Raw genomic sequence first — 22,765 nt, 5'->3', positions numbered from 1 at the left:
GGGAAAGAATTCAGTTCATGGTGTGACTCTGAAACAAAATTGATAGCAGCCCTTTCCCAAAAAGACCCCCTTCTTGCCTGGGGACGAGTCTGCCTCTGCAGGACTAACAACTTAGCTAGTGGTTAGAAATTATAGTTTAGGGGTTGTGCAGCCTCTGGCTCAGAGTCTGAACCTCCCCAAATTGCTCCTTGGGATAACATCACTATTGTAAAACCTAAGATCAGTGCTTGAGATATTTTGCAGACCCTGCACTTGATGGATCAGCTGACACCACCCAGACCCGTAATCTGGCTCAACCAGTTCTGCCATCCTACCCAGGAACAAAAGACAGCAAGAAAACCTCACTTCAATCCCCTATAATTCCATCTCCAACCTGAGCAATCAGCACTCCCCACTTCTCAAGCCCTTACCCGTGAAATTATCTTTAAAAACTGATCCCTGGATGCTCGGGGAGACTGATTTGAGTTAATAATAAAACTCTGGTCTCCCACACAGTTGGCTCTATGTGAATTACTCTTTCTCCATGGCAATTCCCCTGTCTTGGTAAATCGATTCTGTCCAGGCAGCGGGCAATGTGAACTCATTGGGCGGTTACAATGCCCCGTGGTCTTTCTTTGTGCAGCAGGCAGGAAGAATCCCTTGAGTGGTTACAATAATATGAACTGAAATGGTTAAGATTAATGCTTAAAGTACACCCTTAAATTTATGCAAGAATCTAGAACCCAAGGAGCAGGAAAAATAGTTGCTCAGTTACACTATACAAGAAGTTTGGCCAGGTGCAGTGGCTCACGCCTGTAACCCCAGCACTTTGGGAGGCTGAGGCTGGTGGATCATGAGGTCAGGAGATCGAGACCATCCTGGCCAACATGGCAAAACCCCATCTCTACTAAAAATACAAAAAATTAGCCGGGCGTGGTGGCGTGCACCTGTAGTCCCAGCTACTCAGGAGGCTGAGGCAAGAGAATCGCTTGAACCCGGGAGGTGTAGGTTGCAGTGAGCCGAGATCATGCCACTGCACCACTGCACTCCAGCCTGGGTGACAGAGCGAGACTCCGTCTCAAAAAAAAAAAAAAAAAAAAAGAAGTTGACGCTTTCTGTGGCTTCAAATGGTGCAAGCTATGAAAGCTCTCTGAAAAAGCTGCTAAGTGTTATATAAATACAAGTTATTATTACTCAAATTGATTTTGTTAAAATGCTACCCATCATATAAATGCAAAAAGCTAAGAAAATAGTCATTTTGGATGACTTTTAGTATCATTTTTTTGTTTTCTTTTAAAGTCAATAAATATCCCCAAACAAACAACTGCAACTAATCAGGATTCCCTCTGATAAAACTGATTTGACATTAAAATGAAATTTCAAAACCTTCTAACAGATATGGGGAAAGCTTGCCTTAACTGTTCTTCCTTTCCATTGATTTCCAGTCCTGAACTGAAGCAACAGTGAGTGATTATCTCATGTCGAGCACTGTGCTGTGTAAAGATGAAAAGATCATGCTCTTTCCCCACTCCCACAAGCTTGCAATCTACAAAGAAAAACTATTTAAACAAATACTTCTTTTTTGTTACCTTTTTAAAAATTGTGATAAAACATATATAATAGTTATCATTTTAACCAGCTGTAAATGTACAAATTCAGTGGCATTAAATACATTCATAATGTTGTGCAACCATCACCACCATCTGTACTCAAAACTTTTTCATCATCCCCAACATAAACTATGTACTCACTAAACAAGAACTCCTCCTCTATCCCTTAGCCCCTGGCAATCTCTCTTTTACTTTATGTCTCTGTGTATTTATTTGCCTATTCTAGATACCCCACGTAAGTGGGATCGTACGGTATTTGTCCTTCTGTGACTGGCTTATTTTACTTAGTATAATTAAACAGATTTTTCTTTTCTTTTCTTTTTTTTTTTTTTTTTTTTTTTGAGACAGAGTCACGCTCTGTCACCCAGGCTGGAGTGCAGTGGTGCGATCTCGGCTCACTGCAACCTCCGCCTCCCAGCTTCAAGCAACTCTCCTGCCTCAGCCTCCAGAGTAGCTGGGAATACAGGCGCCCACCACCATGCCCGGCTAATTTCTGTATTTTTAGTAGAGACGGGGTTTCACCATGTTGGCCAGGCTGGTCTCGAACTCCTGACCTCAGGTGATCTGCCCACCTTGGCCCCCAAAGTGCTGGGATTACAGGCATGAGCCACCGTGCCTGGCCATAAACAGAAATTTCTTAATCAAAGCTGGACACAATGACAGCCTTGATTTAGTGCAATGGGAATATGTGGCGCAGGGGCTCTGAGTTTCAGGAAAGGGTGGCATCTGAAAAATGTATCGTAGGAGAGAGACAATTTAACAGGGAGGCAAAGGCAGAGGGATGGACAGGGGAACCTTCCGCGATGATGAGGAGGTGGCAGGGGATGATGAGGCCCCAATGCCGAAGAGAACAACTGGAGTCAAAATGGGAAGAACTTTAGGTTTACTCAGTAAACAATTCCAGTGTCAGGGGGATGTGGGCAAACAAGTGGAAAAGGCCTCCTTTCTTGCTCACAATCGAGTTAGAATGAGACATAGTAATTTTTGGGAAGATGATGGCAAGTACAATGCAAAGTCAACAGAAAGGATGTGTGGGCTCTGCCTTCAAAGGGAAGGTTGTGATAGACAAGGCCAAGGGCATGGCCGCCAGCCAGGAGAGCTGTACGAACAGATGAGTGAACACACATGAGGCCAAGGCACAGGGCCCTGCACAAGAGGCTGTTGGTGGGGGGTGGGTCTGAGGCCTGTTAGCATGGCATTCAGAGACATCTGGGAAATGACCCTTGACTCTGCTCCACAGAGAGCCATCCAGAAAGCACTGAGGCATGGCAGGCTGGGGCTGACGGCCAGGGCCATGGTCATGCCTTGAGGACTGCCCTGCATTCTGCAATCACACTGTCTGCATGACACCAAGGCTGGAGGCCAATGACGCCTGGCCTAGAGGAAGTTTCTCCTGTACATCCAGACTCACTCTCTAGGGCTAGGGGGCAGGAGGGCTCCAGAGGGCCTGACTTCATCCTCACCTTCACCCTCTCAGTCATTCTCCTCCACACTCAGTGGTAGATTGCTTGTAGTGGTCCAAAAGTCTGGACCTCTATCTGTGCCCCAGAATGGTGCTGATCTCACTGTAGGGGACCCTGACTCTGAAGATTTTCTTTTTCTCCTTTAGACAAAACAAAAACAAAACCCCACAAACCTGAAACCTGTTTTTCTGAAAGAAAGCCAAGAGTATTTCTGAACTTCCCATCATTCCAAGTCTGCTATTAATATTTGTCAATGCACTGGCCAAGCAGATGCCCAGGGGATGCAGCAGGAGGTGGGGCTAGATGAGGATTTGAGATTAATTTGGGGAATATGAACTTCCAAGAGACTGGAAGGCTTTTGGATATTATTCCATGGGTACAGGAGAAAGCAGTGATGGTTTCTGATGACTCTGACAATGGAATACGGGATGGATGGGAGTGAGTGGAGCCAGGAAAGTCAGTGAGGAGGTGATTCCTTTAACCATCCTTCATTCAGTCTATCACTCTTTTATTATTTTTGTCATTAAGATATCAATTGAACATCTATTAAGTATGAAACATGGTTCTAGGTTCATTGGGGAACAGAACAAAGCCCTTACCCTTATGGAGCTCACATTTTAGTAGGGGATACAGGTAATAAACAACAAATGTAATAAACAAGTCAGTTGTAGAGACAATTTGAATATGTCTAGTAAAAAGTGGAGCAGGGTAAGATGAATTTGGAGTGCCACTTGAGAGAGGGTGTTATATTTTTAAATATATTGTTCACAGGAGGCCTCGCTGAGAAGATAAAATTTGAGCAAAGGATTGGAGGAGGTAGGGAATTAGTTACATGGCTATCTAAAGGAAGGACATTTCAGGCGTGGGGAACTGCCTGGGCAAAGATCCTGAAGTGGGCGTATGTCTGGCATATTCAAGGGATAGTAAGGAGGCCAATATGGCAGGAGTAGAGTGAACCAGGAGGAAGGCAGTAGGAGATGAGGTTCACAGGTAATGGATGACAGATCAAGACTTCTGGGCTACTACAAGGGTTCTTTCTCTAAGTTAGGGTTTCTCAGTCTTGGCACTGTTGACATTTTTGATCAGATGACTCTTGGTTGTGGGAGAATGCTGTGTGCATTGTAGGGTGTTTAGGAGCATCGGTACTGGCTAGCATCCAATAGATGCCAGTTCCACCCTATACCAGAGTTGTTACAACAAAAAATATCTACAGATATTGCCAGATGTCCCCTGCGGGAGGGGAATAGGGTTACCACAGGTTGAAAATCACTGCTCTAAGTAAAAAGGGGAGACAGTGGAGGTTTCCGAGCAGAGCAGTAACATTTTACATTTACATACAGTAATTTACATTTTTAAAAGATCACTCAGGCTGGGCGTGTTGCCTCATGAGTGTAATTCCAGCACTTCGGGAGGCCGAGGCGGGAGGAGAGGATCACTGGAGGTCAGGAATTCGTGACCAGTCTGGCCAACATGGTGAAACCACGACTCTACTAAAAATACAAAAATTAGCCAGGTATGGTGATGCACGTCTGTAATCCTAGCTACTCGGGAGGCTGAGGCAGGAGAATCGCTTGAACCCAGGAGGTGGAGGTTGTAGTGAGCTGAGATTGCGCCACCGCACTCCAGCCTGGCATCAGAGTGACAGAGCGAGACTCCGTCTCAAAAAAAACCCAAAAAAACAGAAAAACATCACAGCATGTCCTGTTGAAAATTGCCTTGGGGAGTAGAAACAGGGATGAAAAGGAAAGAAGCAGGAAGTAGGAAAGAAGTAGGAAAACCCTTTAGGGATAATCCAAGGCTTGAACTAATCCAGAGATGTCACAGTGGAGGTGGTAAGAAGTGGTTGAATTTTGATATATCTTGAATATACAGCCCATAAGATGTGAAAGAAAGGAGTTAAGGATTACTGGAAGATTCTTGGTCTACACAACTGGAAAGATAAAGTTACCATAAACTGAGATAGGGGTGACAGTGGGAGAAACAGGTTTTGGGTGGGAAATAAGTAGCTCAGGTTTAAGCATGTGGAGTTTGAAGTGAAACTCCAATAATCCGAGTGAGAGAATATGAAGCACTGAACTGGGCAGTGACAGTATAGTTGGACAGGGTACTTGGTATTCAAAGATAGCCATTGTGATTTTTAAAACGTAGGGTCTGTCACTCAGTTAAAGGAGAATAAAAGGAAGAAGTGGAGGAAGATCTCATTTAATGGCTGGAGTGATGCTGGCAGTAAGACGAGGATGAATCCCTGTACAGAAAAATAGAATTTGTTAGGCCGGGCACAGTGGCTCACATCTGTAATCCCAGCACTTTGGAAGGCCGAGGCGGGTGGATCAAGAGGTCAGGAGTTCCAGACCAGCCTGGCCAAGATGGTGAAACCTCGTCTCTACTAAAAATACAAAAATGAGCCAGGCGTGGTGGCGGGCGCCTGTACTCGGGAGGCTGAAGCAGAGAATTGCTTGAACCTAGGAGGCAGAGGTTGCAGTGAGCTGAGATCGTGCCACTGCACTCCAGCCTGGGCGACACAGCGAGACACTGTCTCAAAAAAAAAAAAACAAAAAAAACAAAAAAAAAACCCCCCACAAACCTGTCATGAGAAACAGGGAAGGGAAAGATGATGGCAGGTCATACCTCTAATCAAATGGGATTTTTTTTTTTTTTTTGAGACAGGGTCTCCGGGTCAGGTGCAGAGGCTCACGCCTGTAATCCCAGCACTTTAGGAGGCCGAGGAGGGTGGATCACTTGATGGCAGGAGTCCCAGACCAGCCTGGCCAACATAGCAAAACCCCATCTCCACTAAAAATACAAAAATTAGCCGTGCATGGTGGTGCAAGCCTATAAGCCCAGCTACTCGGGAGGCTGAGGCAGGAGAATCACTTGAACCCAGGAGGCGGAGGTTGCAGTGAGCCGAGATCGTGCCGCTGCACTCCAGCCTAGGTGACAGGGCGAGACCCCGTCTCAAAAAAAAAAGAAAAAGAAAAACAGAATGAGATGGGGTCTCTGTCATCCACGCTGGAGTGCAGTGGCATGATCTTGGCTCACTGTACCCTCCGCCTCCCACGCTCAAGTGATTATCCCACCTCAGCCTCCCAAGTAGCTGGGACCACAGGCGTACCACCACGTCCAGCTAATTTTTGTATTTTTGGTAGAGACGGGGTTTCGCCATGTTGTCCAGGCTGGTCTCGAACTCCTGGCCTCAAAGGATCCACCCGCCTCAGCCTCCCAAAGTGCTGGGATTACAGGCGTACAGGCGTGAGCCATGGCGCCCAGCCCTCTAATCATATTGGATTTAAGGTGTCAATGGGATAGCTGAGAGGAAAGGTCTAGGAGAGAGTTGGCAACACAGCTCTGGTGCTCAGGAGCAGTCAGGAAGCTACAGATAGAAAGAGAATCCCCTCCTCCCAGCAGTTACAGGTATATCAAGGGAGACTCACAAAAAGGAGCCATGAAGGATGCTGAGACTGAGAACGAACAGTCAAAGGCAATCAAGGAAGGCACAGAGCTTGGAAGATCCAGGTAAGGAGGTTCCAGGAAAATCCAAGTAAACAGAAATTCAATTTAGCTAATGCTAGATTGCAATACCTATAACAATACATGAGGTTATTTTTGTTCAGGCCTAAGGTCTATCCTCTCTGTTAAATTAAAAGTTATAGTTTTTTAAGAGTTGGTTATTTAAACTTACTCACTGCATTCATAAAACCCAAGTTTGTGAAACCAAAAATAATGTTTAACCAGCAAACATAGCACATATCAACTAATACCACACATTACTGTATTTCAGGGAGAATCTGTCCGTACGTAAGTTTGTCCATAAAGATGGGTCCCTGGGCTCGATGGACTACAGGGGAGCTTTCTGTGTTATATGCTCTTTGCCATCACTGATGATTTATGTATATCCTTGGATTTTGCTAACCTGCCCCTTAGCTGTTTTCCAGACTTAGAAATGTGTGGAAACAAAGATTTCGAAAGCCCTCAATGAATCATTCATAAATCTTGTATTTATTAAATGACAAGCAGCTTGAACTCTGCCTGATTAAGGCATTCATATGTAGGCAAAACAGACAGAAAAAAAAGAATGTACTCTGACTAAAGGTTACAATTACATTGGAAAAAAATTCCTTCATTTTCAACAGTTGGACCCTTCCTTTGATCACCACCTGATTTCAAAAGGCAACAAGCCTTTTTGCAATTCCCTGAAATCTAAATTAGAGATTATGCTGCGATATCTTGACTGAGAAAGCTCAGCTTCCCCCTCTCACCCACTTCTTCCCTGTGAGCATGATCCCAATGTGTGGTAGCCAAAGGTTTCAAAATATGTTTCTAATAACTGCTCTTTGTGCTGCAATTAATTGCCCAGCGCCACCAATCAGATGAAATGCATTTTCCCCTTTCCGTCAAATTTCCCAAATATTCATATTCATTCATTCACTCACAATTCACTCAACCTTTACTGCGTTCCAACTGTGAGTGGTTGCAGCTTTTTGCCTGGCTCCAGGGAGAAGAGGGCAGGTGTGTACAGGCACAGAGAACGGTGCCCTTGCTGCTTTTGGCATTTCAGTGAATTCCAACCCTGATGCTGAGGTTAAAAAAAAAAAAAAACCTGAGTAAAAAATATTCCTAGAAAGCTTTACGGTTTTCCACTTCCAACATACCCAAGAAGAGTGGCCACTCCTGAGAGATGTGCAGGGACAATTCAAGGGTATGCTCTGGGGCAGCTTCTCTCACCACAGAAATAGCACTACTTGTCTCCATACTCTAGCAAGACTTTTAAACAGCAGAGTGATGGCCAGATTATCAGTAAAGGAAGAATGGGAAGCAGAAAGCAACGCGGTTTTCAGTGGCTAGGAGAGAACAAGTTCTTTTCAAACTAAGTTGTACACATCAACTCCCCTTATCTCTCAAACTTTCCCAGCGAAAATACACAGGAGGGAAAGGCACTGACATCAATATTAACCAATCGCCACAAGCCTCGGGGCAGAAGCATTTAACATTGAATGCCACAAGAATCACGAAAACCAACAAGGTTTGTATTTGGAGGTTCCTCTCCTTCAGCTTTAGGGCTGAGCACAAAACAAAAAGGCCAGAAGAAAGAACTGCAGGGTGAAGAAGGCTCAGATTTGCTCGCATGGCACAGTTGTGATGCTGATACCCTGTCTTGGCGGTGAGTGGCTGTGAGTCTCTCCACAGCCCCTAGCATAGTGGGCGGTGCGGATACAATGCAGATCTGAGGGAGTTCCAGTTTACTGAGCCTCGGTTTCTGGAACCGCAACCTCAGATTTGTCGCCCTTACCCCCGTCTCTAGCTATTTCACAGCAGGCTGGACTTTCTGGAGTTATTTGGATTCAACCAACCTTGGCAACCCTACCTACCAAGGAACTGCCCTACCGCGCCCCCACCCCCTTTTCTCTGGAACAGCTGTTATCGCGTCCTGTGCAAAGAACCTTAAAGGATGACAGCCGTTTGGTAACTCCCATAGTGGAGGAAGAGGGCTGGGGTGGGGGAGTTCGACACCCCATTAGGCCCCACTCAGTACTCCCGGGCGCCCTGCCGGGACACAGACAATACTCGCAGGATCAACAGCTCTCCTAGCTCCGGAACCCGGTGCGCCAGAGCGGGGAGTCGTGGGAAGAATCACGGCCCTGTCTGGATCGGCCTGTCCCTGGTCGCCCCCCACTCCTCTCGGCCACCCGTCCTTACCTGAGCGTCTCTCCAGATCACGAACCTAGCCGCTCGCTCGCCTACGGGGATCCGCAGCCTGCACGTCAGGCCATCGAAGCTACGCCCCCTCGTGCCCTGTTACGCCCCACATACCAGGGCCACGCCCCTCAATGGAGGCCACGCCCCCACCTGGCAGATCCACGCCCCACTACGTCCGTACTTATTGCCCCGGTCACGCCCAACCAAACTGTGTCAGTCTCTGCCCTCCACCCTGGCCACACCCCTTTAGCTACAGCCACGCCCCTCTCGCCCGGGCCACGCCCCCATTCACCCCTGCTACCTCCTAGCCCCGCCTCTGCGCTCCCCCTGGGCTCTTCCCTCTAGCCTGGGCCACGCCTCTGAGCCCTGCTCTGGCCCCGCCCCCGCCGGACCAATCCTCCCTCCTCCTGCTCGCCGCTGGCCACATTTGTGGATTGAAACTAGACCTGGGGCTTCAGAGCCTTATCTAAAAAGTGACTTTCCCTCGGTTCCTCCCATCTCCAAACACCACGACTTTATGTGCTGGGAACAGGTGACTCAGTAGGGAAACAAACACTGAACGTGTCCTTTCCCGCTAGTTTTCATGTCCAATTTACCCGAGTTTCTTTGAGCCAGTTTTTATGTCCTCTGAACTCGAACTGTGGACCCGTGTTCCTTCCAGCCCAATTTTCATATCCTCTAAAGCAGAACTGTGGATGTGTTCCTTCTAGCCTCTTAGCCGACCTTAAATACTAGGCAGATGAGTGGAAAAAACAGAATTCCTCTACTTCCTGATGTCTCCTCCAGATGGCCTTTCCTAGGCACCCAGTGCCCCGTTGCTGCTGAGGGCGTGTGAAGACATCACCCCCACTTTGTGCTTTGAGATTACTCTGCTATCCTTCTTCCCTCAATTTACAACTCTGGGTCCACGTGAAAAATATGAAGAAGCTATAACCAGCTTTCTTCCCCTGTGTACATAAATCTCTGACTCATTCATGCAAATTTCATTTATTGAGTACATGCTCCCCTGACAAACAAGACAAGCCTCAAGAAGCTTACAGTCTGAAGTTGCCCCAACTTGGGTTTGGATGAGAAAATTGGGGAAGATGTGGCAAAAGGTTAATAGGTGGAAAAGGAGTTGGTAATCTCAGGTCATTAGTAGGAATATTTGGGGGTAGTAAACACAGGAAGCCACTTTTATAGTATTTAGTACATTTCTTTACACAATAAATTATCAATAAATCTTCACTGAATATCTACTCTTCCACATGTATAGAAATATATAATTTCCCCCCTTTGTAGAAGTAAAATTTGCTACTTATATTGCTTCATATGCCAACAATAAAGATTTTACTATCACACAGTTCTTTTTTCTTCTCCTCCCTTGCATTTCTGGCTTGAAGACAGTGAGAATATTCAAAATGTTGGGCTAGAAGGAACACAGAGAAAAGAACAACTTTCAACAGAACACTCTCATTATGCTCGCCCTGACCCTGAGAACTCTGCCTCATTTATAAAATGTTTCAACTGTCAGTCATTTTTTGCCTGAAAAATGAATTCACAGAAATTGGTCCAAATACAGTCTATATAAATTGCTGAGTTGATTTTTATACAAGTAGTTCTACCTCACCTTCTTCCACAAATGATTTGAGGCAGCGTCCTAAAATATAGACATTAGTAGATTTAAAAATAGGGGAAGGAACCAATGAAAGGAGAGCTTAATGGAAGGAGAATGATGTGGCCAATGATAAGATTAACATTTAAGTTTGCACTCCATCAGATCCAGAACAGTTGTCAGAAGTAGGCCAGAAATTTGACCCTAACTAAGCTGTTGAATAGCCATAGAAAAGAGGAAATAGCAATCATTTTTAGGTTTTTACTGTTCATAAGATAAAAACTGGCTTTATTTTTTTCTTTTCCTTTTTTTTTTTTTTTTTTTGAGACAGAGTTTTGCACTTGTTGCCCAGGCTGGAGTGCAATGGCGCGATCTCAGCTCACTGCAACCTTCGGCCCTCAGGTTCAAGCGATTCTCCTGCCTCAGCCTCCTGAGTAGCTGGAATTACAGGCATGCACCATCACGCCCGGCTAATTTTGTATTTTTAGTAGAGATGGGGTTTCTCCATGTTGGTCAGGCTGGTCTTGAACTCCCGACCTCAGGTGATCCACCCGCCTCGGCCTCCCAAAGTGCTGGGATTACAGGTGTGAGCCACTGCACCCAGCCTTTTTTTTTTTTTTTTAATGGAATTTCACTCTTGTTGCCCAGGCTGGAGTGCAATGGCACGATCTCGGCTCACTGCAACCTCTGCCTCCCGGGTTCAAGTGATTCTCCTGCCTCAGCTACCCAAATAGCTGGGATTACAGGCGCCCGCCACCATGCCCAGCTAATTTTTGTATTTTTAGTAGAGACGGGGTTTCACCATGCTGGCCAGGCTGGTCTCGAACTCCTGGCCTCAGGTGATCCACCTGCCTCAGCCTCCCAAAGTGCTGGGATTACAGGCGGGAGCCACCGTGCCTGGCTGTTTTGCTTTTATAGAAGCAGTTTTTCTTGAATTTTAGTCCTGAGAGAAATACAGTTTCCTTATAAAGATGATGTAGTGAGCCTAGTAGGAACTATGTGTCATAAGGAGTGACACCCAAATCCCCTCAATGGAAACTGTTGGCACAATCACAAAGCACAGTGCATTAAATCAATTCTATGAATTGGCCAGGCATAGTGGCTCAGGCCTGTAATCCCAGTAGTTTGGGAGGCTGAGGCAGGAGGATTGCATGAGCCCAGGAGTTAGAGACCGGCCTGGACAACATGGTGAAGCCCCATCTCTACAAAATTAGTTGAGTGTGGTGATGTATGCTTGTAGTCCCAGCTACTCGGGAGGCTGAAGTGAGAGGATCATCTGAGCCTAGGGAGGCTGAGGCTGCAGTGAGCCGTGATCACACCACGGCATTACAGCCTGGGCAACAGACTGAGACCCTGTTTCAAAAAAAAAAAAAAATTCCATGAACCATCAATATATTTCTGTTCACTTGAATACACAAGCCCTCAATGGTCTGGCTTAATCCAGGGTAGCATTTAGATCATCTTTCCCCAGGATGGCAAATAGGTTTCAACTCACGTTAACTCTGAACTATTTATAGTAGCTGCCTGAATAACTATGTTGAGAAGTTTGGGGGCTTTGTCCAGGCTCAGAAAGAAAAAGTTCTGTACTCAGTTAACAATGCTGTGGGTGTAGGATAGGTAAGTGACTGCATGCAATAACCTACCTGGTACCTCTGCTTTGTAGAAATAGAGGTCTTGCATGCAGAACTTTGTGCAGTCACTCAAAATCAACAATTCTCGTGGCCAGGCACAGCAGCTCATGCCTGTAATCCCAGCACTTTGGGAGGCCAAGGCGGGCAGATCACCTGAGGTCAGGAGTTTGAGACCAGCCTGACCAACCTGGAGAAACCCCATCTCTACGAAAAATAGAAGATTATCCAGGCATGGTGGCACATGCCTGTAATCCCAGCTACTAGGGAGGCTGAGGCAGGAGAATTGCTTGAACCTGGGAGGCAGAGGTTGCAGTGAGCCGAGATTGCACCATTGCACTCCCGGCTGGGCAACAACAGCGAAACTCCGTCTCAAAAATAAATAAATAAATAAATCATTTCTCACCACAGGGTTTTTGATAAATACCAGAGTGTAGAGAGTTCCAGGTCCCTTTCTCACTCTGACCCACCTATACTGGTCTTCCCATGTTCATTCCTGTCTCTGAACATTTTCTTTTGTTGTTCCCATTGTTTGGACCACTCTTTACTCGGATCTTTACATGGCTGGAGTTTTCTCATTATTCAGTACTTAGCTAAAATGTCACCTCTTTAGATATGTTTTTCCTGACAACCATATCTGAAGTTGTATCCAGAGCCTCTCAATCTGCACTGTGCCCAGAGATCACCCGAAGATCATGTTACAATGCAGACTCTGATGCAGTGGTTCGGCGATGTGACTTGAGATTCTAGATTTCAAGCATGCTGCCAGGAGATGCAATCCTGAGGTTCTATAAGACACTCTGAGGCTGGCACGGTGGCTCATGCCTATAATCCCAGCACTTTGGGAGACCAAGGCAGGCAGATCACCTGAGGTCAGGAGTTCGAGACTGGCCTGGCCAACATGGCGAAACACTGTCTCTACTAAAAATACAAAAATTAGCTAGGCGCGGTGGTGGGCGCCTGTAATCTCAGCTACTCAGGAAGATGAGGCAGGAGAATCACTTGAACCCAGGAGGCGGAGGTTGCAGTGAGCCGAGATCACGCCATTGCACTCCAGCCTGGGCGACAGAGCGAGACTTCGTCTCAAAACAAAACAAAACAAAACAAAAAGACACTTTGAGTAACAGCTTCACCTCTCCATCTCTATTACCTATTTTATTTTCTTCATAGTGTTTCTCAGTATTTGAAATTATTTGATTATTTGTTGGTTGGTTGTTTACTATAATGTAAATTCCCTAAGAGCAGGGACTCTGACCAATTTGCCCAACTTTGTACTCCTGGCAGTTAACACAGTACCTGGGGCATCAGCAAATGCCCTTTAAATATTGCTAAATGAATGATTTTATGATTCATTAATTCCTTTATCTGTTCAGCGACTGCTTAGTTATATGCCAGGAACTAAACTATAAATGATAGAAGGCAGTGCTACTCAAGTGCTAGCCTATGAACTGCTAGGTACTCTGGTTCAAGCTGAGATAAGCTTGAACTAGAATGTAAAATCTGATATGTCATTAAACACAGTGGTTATTTAGGATGCCATATTTTTTCTTTTTTCTTTTTCTTTTTTTTTTTTGAGACAGAGTTTCGCTCTTGTTGCCCAGGCTGGTATGCAATGGCTGATCTCGGCTCACTGCAACCTCCACCTCCCAGGTTCAAGTGATTCTCCTGCCTCAGCCTCCTGAGTAGCTGGGATTACAGGCATGCAACACCATGCCCAGCTAATTTTTTGTATTTTTAGTAGAGACGGGGTTTCACCATGTTGGTCAGGCTGGTCTTGAACAGCTGACCTCAGGTGATCCACCCACCTGGGCCTCCCAAAGTGCTGGAATTACAGACATGAGCCACCGCACCTGGCCAGGATGCCATATTTTTTCATAGCCAGGCTTTCTTGATCTGATTAGTAGGATATTTCTGGGCAGCAAACACAGGAAGCCACATTTATAGTACTTACTACAGTCTTTTACACAATAAATCTTCACTGTTTGTATGCCCTTTTTACTTGTGTATAGAGCTACACTTTTTCCCTCTCATAGCAGCAAGATTTGCTACACATAATTCTTCATCTACCAGCAATAAATATTTCACTTTTTTTTTTAAACAGTAAAGATTTTAGAATCACATATTAGTTCCCTTCTTTTCCCACCTTCTGTTCTATTTCTGCCTTGAAGACAGTGGGAACATTCACAAAGTTGAGCTAGAAGGAGCACAGAGAAAAGAACAATTTTTCAACAAAACATTTTTATTAAGTTCACCCTGACCCTGAGAATTCTGCCCCATTTATAGAAAATGTTTCAAATGTAAGACATTTCTTGCCTGAAAACAGAAACAAAAATTGGGAGCAAATATCGTTTGTATTAAGTTACTGTGTTCATTTTTATGTAGTTAGCAACAGCTCATCTTCTTTCACAAATGACTTGAGGCAGTTTACAAAATTAAAGACAATATTGGATAAAAGAAATAGCTGAAGGAACCACAGAAAGGGAAGTTTAAAGGAAAGAGAATAATGCAGCCAATGATAAAATAAACAAATCACCAAGCCTGAACTTTTTCCTTCTTAGCACAGAGGAAAATGTCCTTGCTAAAGGTGGGCCAGAGATTTGGCTCTAAGCTTCTGAATGCCCATAGCAAGAGAGAATCACCATCATTTTAAGGTTTTCCAGTGTTAATAATATATATAATTGAGACAGAGTCTCGCTCTGTCACCCAGGCTGGAGTGCAGTGGCATCATCTTGGCTCACTGCAACCTCCTCCTCCTGGGTTCGAGAGATTGTCGAGCCTCAGCCACCTGAGTAGCTGGGACTACAGGCATACGCCACCATGCCTGGCTAATTTTTTTTTCTTTTAGTAGAGATGGGGTTTTACCATGCTGGCCAGGCTAGTTCTTGAACTCCTGACCTCAGGTAATCCATCCACCTCAGCCTCCCAAAGTGCTAGGATTATAAGGTGTGAGCCACTGCACCCAGCCCAGTGTTCATAAACTAAAAGCCAGAGTTTTGTTTGCTTGTTTGATTGATTTTGAGAACTACAGTTTTTCTTGATTTTCAATGCCAAAAGAAACCCTGAATCCTCAGAAAGATAAGGTTGTGAGCTAAGTGGGAAATAAGTGTCCTAAAGAATTACAGTTTCCTTCAATGTAAGCTATTGTTACAATCACAAAGCACAGTCCATTAAGTCAATTCTATGACTATACAAACCTTCCTGTTCAACTCCATAGACTGTACACACGTTGGGAATTGTTGGGAGAAAAGCTGAGTGCTGGGAGAAGCTGATGCAGGGCTTGCATGTCTGACATAATGTAAAAGAGTCTTGGAACATGTCCGGGGTCCACAGTCTAAAACCCCTTGTGGCCTTTGGAACACCAAGCTCTGTGCTAAAGGGTGGAAGGCTACCCTGCTGCACCATAATCTAAGCCTAGGGCATAAAACCCCTCCTGCTTGGATAGAATCCAGGGCTCAGGGCATAAAACCCCGCATGGCCCTGGAATGTGTCTAGACTTGCTGGCTCCTTGCTCTCCTAGGAGCGATTGTATCTTGAGTTAAAAGAACCTGCTCTCTGTTATCTCAAGTAGCAGAGCAGATGCTAAACCATCACAGCTGTAAATCATGTGCTTAATGCAACTCTCCTTTTCAACCCCACATTCTCACCACCTGTTTCTTTGCTTGATCACCAATAAATAGTCTGGGCTTCCAGAGCTCGGGGCCTTCACAGCCTCCATACTTAGTGATGGCCCCCTGGTCCCACTTTCTCTCTCAAACTGTCTTTTCTCATTCCTTTGAGTCCGACGGACTTCATCTCCCCCAAGACCTGGTGTTGGGTCCAATCACCCCAACAGGGAATGGTCTGGATTAATCCATGGTAGCATTTAGGTTATTATTCCCCAGCATGGCAAGTAGGTTTCAATTTGCATGTCAACTCTGATCCATTCATATTAGCTGCCTAAATAAACTGTGTTGTGAAGTTCTGTGGCTGAGTCCATGCTCAGAAGGAAAATGTTCTGTGACTGATTAACAATGTTTATCGTGGGTACAAGATGGGTGAGTGGCTACCTACAACAACCTATGTGACATATTTGATTTGTAGGAATGGAGACCTTGCATGCAGGTCTTTTACAGTCCTACCAAGACAACATTTCTCATTACAGCACACTTGATAACTATCACTTGGTAGAGAATTCAAGGTCATTTTCACGGGCCAAAACCTAAGGGCAGAAACGTTGAGGTGTTGATTAATTTATACGCTTTGTATACCAACCAGGAGGAACTTAGTTTAAGGTTCTGTTATGAAAATGAGAGCATCTAAACAAAGTGGCACGTGATCTAATGCCCCCTCTACCTCGTTCTTTCTTTCTTTCTTTCTTTCTTTCTTTGTTTTTTTGAGAAAGTCTTGCTCTGTCACTCAGGCTGGAGTGCAATGGCGCAATCTCAGCTCACTGCAACCTCCGCCTCCCGGGTTCAAGCAATTCTGCTTCAGCCTTCCAAGTAGCTGGGATTTCAGGTGTGTGTCACCACGCCCAGCTAATTTTTTGTATTTTTAGTAGAGATGGGGTTTCACCATGTTAGCCAGGCTGGTCTCCAACTCCTGACCTCAGGTAATCTGCCCGCCTCAGCCTCCCAAAGTGCTGGGATTACAGATGTGAGCCGCCGCACCCAGCCTCCTCTACCTCTATCTCTTTGTAAAGTATGGATGGACAAGGCTGAACACTTTAGGGTAAACTCCAACCAGGCAGCCAAATAAGTGATTAAAGACTGAAAATCCTAACTCCATGCATGGCTGCATGAGTTTTTAGCCCAGAAAAATAAGCATTATGTGCCAAGACCATGGAAAACTTTCAATATAACACCAAGAAGCAGTGTAAATAATTGAGTATCTAGGAGAAAATATCAGAAGAGTCAATACAGTCTTGCTTTGACTACATAGGACTCATTATTCCTTATTGGGAATCATTCACAGAATGAGACACAAAAAGACAGATGCTCATGCATTCCATTTAAGAAACTGTCCTTTAAATTTCCACTTTATAAATATGTTGGCAAAATGACACTCACTCAGTTTCTCTGAGTTAATTTTTATTTCCAAACAGTAGTAATTAATATTCTCTGAAGTAAAAAAAATTAGCCTGTGAAAAATAAGTCAAAGTTCATAACAGTTATGGCTGTTAATTAACCTAAAAATTTGGTGAGCCTTTTGAATATGCTAGTTTCATAAGATTTTCTCATCTTAAAATAGGGCATTCCAGCCTAGGCAATGTGGCAAAACCTCATCTCTACAAATAATAAAAAAATTGGCCAGGCATGGTGGCGCATGTCTGTAGTCCCTGCTACTCAGGAGGCTGAGGTGGGAGGCTCGCTTGAGCCCAGGAGGCAGAGGTTTCCGTGACCCAAGATGGCGCCGCTGCACTCAGTCTGGGTGATAGAGTGGGACCTTGTCTCAAAAAAAAAAAAAAAAAGACATAAAATATCAGGATGAAGACAAAAACATTCCAGGATTCTTTGTTTATGATCGATTCTGGAAGTTGGGTTTTTGTTTGGTTTTCTTTGTTGTTGTCGCTGTTAATCCTAAGCTAGGAATGAGAAAAAAAAATCAAATATACCTCAAGACACTTCATTTCCAACAGTTTTGGGCTTCTTAGAACTTCAGTTTATGATGAAGACTAGTCAATTCAGTTATATTCGACAATCAAATAATCATGGGCTATGAAAAATGCAAAAATGAACCAAATATAGTCCCTGTCCTCCAGGAACTTACAATTTGCAGGACACAAAAGTAAATCATGTTGGCAATAGATGCATGTACAAATGTGAACAAAATGCTATGGGAGCACAGGACAAGGAAAGGATGAAGTTACTAGATGTGACAAGTCACTTATAAAGCTATAACTAAAGCAAAAGCAAAGAAAGGTTTCTCAAAGGAGGTGATAATCAGGATAGACCTGGAAAAATGGCAGGAAGTTTAAAGGTAAAAAACGAAAGCCCACAGGATTCAAGTTAAGGCAATCTCCTGAAAACAAACATAAAGGACAGAAGTAGGACACGGTGACTCTGACTCGCAGAGACTTGCTTATTACCTGGGTGACAAAATAATCTGTACACCAAACCCCTGCGACACACAACGTAACTATATAACAAACCTGCTCATATACCTCTGAACCTAAAATATCATTAAAATGGCCATACTGCCCAAAGCTATTTACAGATTCAATGCTATTCCTATCAAACTATCAATGACACTCTTCACAGAACTAGAAAAAACTATTTTAAAATTCATATGGAACCAAAAAAGGGGCTAAATAGCCAAGGCAATTCTAAGCAAAAAGAACATCACTGGAGGTATCATATAATCTGATTTCAAACTATACTGCAGGGCTACAGTAACCAAAACAGCATGGTATTGGTACAAAAACAGACACATAGACCAATGGAACAGAATAGAGAGCCCAGAAATAAGGCACACTTAAAACCATCTGATCTTCAACAAAATTGACAAAAAAAAAAAAAAAAAAGAAAAGCAAAAGTATTCCCTATTCAATAAAAGGTGATGGGATAACTGGCTAGCCATATGCAGAAGACTGAAACTGGACCCCTTCCTTACACCATATACAAAAATCAACTCAAGATGGATTAAAGACCCAAATGTAAAGCTAAAACTATAAAAATCTGGAAGATAACCTAGGAAATATCATTCTGGACATAGGACCTCACAGAGATTTCATGATGAAGTCTCCAAAAGAAACTGCAACAAAACCAAAAATTGACAAATGGGACCTAATTAAACTAAAGAGCTTCTGTACACAAAAGAAACTATCAACGGAGTAAACAGACAACCTACAGAATGGGAAAAGATATTTGCAAACTATGTATCTGACAAAGGTCTAATATCCAGAACCTGTGAGGAACTTAAACAAATTTACAAGCAAAAACTAAACAATCCCCCATTAAAAAGTGGGCAAAGGACATGAGCTAACACTTTTCAAAAGAAGACATACACATGGTCAAACAGGCATATGAAAAAAACCTCGACATCACTAATCATTAGAGAAATGCAAATCAAAACCACAATGAGAGAACATCTCACATCTATCAGCACTGCTATTATTAAAAAGTCAAAAAATAACATTCTGGTGGGGTTGTGGAGAAAAGGGAACACTTATATGCTGCTGGTGGGAAATTAGTTCAGTCAATGTGGAAAGCAGTTTGGAGTTCTCCCGGAATAATATGTTACAATATGGGAGATTATTCCGAAACCTGGTAGGATAAGGATATAGACTTTGGGGTGACCAAAAAATCAGAATAAATGTTGATATAAGATAGAGTCACCTCCACTGGCAGGGTCAAAGAAAGTAGTATTGAGGTTACAATCAGTTAATAGTATAGCGATGCTGGCAGCTAGGACTGGATTCAACCCAGCAATCCCATTACTGGGTATATGCCCAAAGGAATATAAATCATTCTGCCATAAAGACAGATGTACATGTATGTTCATCACAGCACTATTCACAATGGCAAAGACATGGAATCAACCTAAACGACCATCAACAGTAGACTGGATTTAAAAAATGTGGTACATATATACAATGAAATACTATGCAGCTATAAAAAAGAATGAGATCATGTCCTTTGCAGCAACATGGATGAAGCTGGAGGCCATTATCCTAAGCAAACTAACACAGGAACAGAAAACCAAATACTGCATGTTCTCACTTACAAGTAGAAGCTAAACCTTGAGTACATATGGACACAAAGAAGGGAACAACAGACACTGGGGCCTACTTGAGGGTGGAGGGTGGGAGGAGGGTGTGGATCAGAAAACTACCTATCAGGTACAATGCTTATTATCTGGGTGACAAAATAATCTGTTCACCAAACCCCCAGGACATGCAATGTACCTATATAGCAAACCTGCACATGTACCCCTGAACCTGAAAGTTAAAACAAAAGAATACACAACTATTCCCAACCTCACTAATAATTCAAATTTAAACAAAAAGAAATTAATTTTACTTATAAGATGGCTAAGATTAAGAAGAGTAATAATATCCAGTGTTGGTGAATGTGAGGATATTAGCAAAGTCATGCATTCTCATGAAAGTATATATTGCTACAACATTTCAATAAGCTATTTAGCAGTATTTCCTAAAATAAAAGTACACATAACAATAGGGTGACTATAGTTAACAATAATTTATTGTGTGTGCGTACATATATATATACACACACACACACATATATATATATATTTTTTTTTTTTTTTTTGAGGCAGGGGGAAAGAGTCTTGCTTTGTCGCTGAGGCTGGAGTGCAATGGCATGATCTCAGTTCACTGTAACCTCCAGCTTCTGGGTTCAAGCAATTTTCGTGCCTTGGCCTCTAAAGAAGCTGGAGTTACAGGTGCATGCCACCATGCCTGGCAAATTTTTGTGTTTTTAGTAGAGACAGGGTTTCGCCATGTTGGCCGGGCTGGTGTTGAACTCCTGGCCTCAAGTCATCTGCCTGCCTCAGCTTCCCAAAGTGCTGTGATTACAGGCATGAGCCACCGCACCTGGCCTAATTTATTGTATATTTTAATATAAAAGAGGGGAATTGGACTGTTCCTAACACAAATAAATGATAAATTCTTGAGGTGATGGGTGCCCCAATTACCCTGATTTGATCATTACAAATTGTATGCCTGTATCAAAACATCACATGTATGCTATATATACAACTATTATGTACCCATAATAAAAAATAAAAAAGTAATAAATTTAAAAAAGAATATGGAATAAATGATAAATTATAAGCTTATAACACATATTGTATATATATTTGACTGATCTTTCATTTTAAGCAGTATCCCGTAAGTTTATTAAATGATAATCTTTAGAGAAACATTATTTAGGCCTTTAACTGCTAATTTCTTTCTTCTTACTAGTTGGGTTAATGGAAATAACCTCAAATTTTAAAATGGTAGTTAATAAAAGGACAAACAGAGGAAATTTGCAAATTGATAAGTTAGGCTGATAGTGATAATATAGGGGGAACCTTCATAAGAATAACATATCAAAATGCTGTGCTCACCGTAGAGAAAAACAGAGTTTTAAAAGAGAAAAGAGGGTGGGCACAGTGGCTCACGCCTGTAATCCCAGCAAAAAAAAAAAAAAAAAAAAGAGAGAGAAAAGACTGAAGTTAAATTAAAACTTCATTTTGTACAAGCAGTGCAAAAGTTTACAAGCAAACTCTTTGCATTCTTCTCAGTTTAAGATGAACAAGTCCAAGTTCAGAACTCTTCAAGGTAAACTGTGCAGTACTGAGACAAGAAGTTGCTAGGCAGCAGTCAAGACTGAGTTCAAGATTGAACTCAATCATTGTCACCTAAGCAGGTATAGAGAAAATTCACTACACCTACATCTAGGAGGTTTCCTCAGTATAGGACTTATTTATTTATACATGTCAACAATAAAAGTAATGATGCCAATTAAGGTGTCAGCACCAAAATTGTCTCTAAAACACTAGACCCTAAGTTACTATTTCTAATATTGGGAAACTAGGAAGGCATACGTGATCTATTATCCAAAATCATCTTTTTTTTTTTTTTTTTTTTTTTTTTTTTTTTTTTTTTTGAGACAGTCTCACTCTGTTGCCCAGGCTGGAGTGCAGTGGTGTGATCTCGGCTCACTGCAACCTCCGCCTCCTGGGCTCAAGCAACTCTCCTGCCTCAGCCTCCCAAGTACCTTGGATTACAGGCACGTGCCACCATGCCTGGCTAATTTTTGTATTTTTAAAATAGAGAAAGGGTTTCACCATGTTGGTCAGGCTGGTCTCGAACTCCTGACCTCAAGTGATCCTCCCCTCCTTGGTATCCCAAAGTGCTGGGATTACAGACATAAGCCACCGCACCTGGCCCCAAAATCATTTATACAATGAAAGTAGCAACATTAGGTTGAAACAAGGTTTCTCCACCTCAGCACTATTGTCGTTGGGGACCCAGATAATTCTTTGTGGTGGAGCTACCCTACATAATGCGGGATGTTCAGCAGTGTCCCTGGTCTCTACCCACTAGATGTCAGTAGCACCTCCATCCCTGCCCACTGCAATTGTGACAATCAAAAATGTCTCTCCAGACATTGCCAAATGTTCTCTGGGGGGCAAAATTGCACCTGATTGAGAACCCCTGGGTTAAAATAGAATAGGCTTTGCACATGAGGCAAAAATCTTTAATCTCCACATGTATCTTAACCTAATGATAGCTTAAAGAGAATAGAACCATTTTGTTACCTCTTAATTATTCAGCAAATATTGGGCTAATTATTATAAACCTCTTGAAATTGCTTTATTATGTAGACATATCAATTTCATTGCATCAAACTATGAAGGATCACATGTGATTAAAAATCTACAACTTCTAGAAAATTTCTGAATGGTGCTAAATAATTTAGATGCTGGTTTTAAAAATGCATGATTTTAAAATCTTATAAAACATTTCCATATTCAGCCATTAAAGATTTTATTTGATTTCTTTTAATGTGTCACAGCCAGATAAATTTCCCAAAACCCAATAAAAATTTACAGAGTAATGTCACATTTGAAATGGTTTCACAATTTATAATACTAGTTTTAGGCATTATATGTTTACTACATTTCTGTGATAATGAAACAGAATACTCAGAGTCAAATTTAAAAGGAACATCAGCCCTCCCTAATTCTCGTTTTATTGCAGGTGAATGGAGCCTACATATGCCCACATGCTTTTATGACTCTGATGAACTTTAAAAGGCATCTTGCATGAATCAAAAGAATGACACGTTTCATTTTCATGTGATCTCA

The 22,765-nt window shown here is 43.0% G+C and overlaps 1 protein-coding gene across 2 annotated transcripts in view; it reads right to left on the bottom strand.

The window, feature by feature from the left end:
- The window catches only part of CA5B (carbonic anhydrase 5B), a 53,792-nt gene extending 34,953 nt beyond the window's left edge, over positions 1 to 18,839 (bottom strand). For both annotated transcript variants that reach the window (XR_010111297.1, XM_034950332.3), the window contains exon 1: positions 8,747 to 18,839. The gene's annotated coding sequence lies outside the window, so the exon portion shown is untranslated. The remainder of the gene's footprint in view (positions 1 to 8,746) is intronic.
- Between the last annotated feature and the right edge of the window lie 3,926 nt (positions 18,840 to 22,765).

This window comes from Pan paniscus, chromosome X (genome assembly GCF_029289425.2).
Source record: "Pan paniscus chromosome X, NHGRI_mPanPan1-v2.0_pri, whole genome shotgun sequence".
Taxonomy (NCBI): domain Eukaryota; kingdom Metazoa; phylum Chordata; class Mammalia; order Primates; family Hominidae; genus Pan; species Pan paniscus.
The sequence above is the reverse complement of the archived record's forward strand: the minus strand, read 5'-3'. Positions and strand labels throughout refer to the sequence as shown.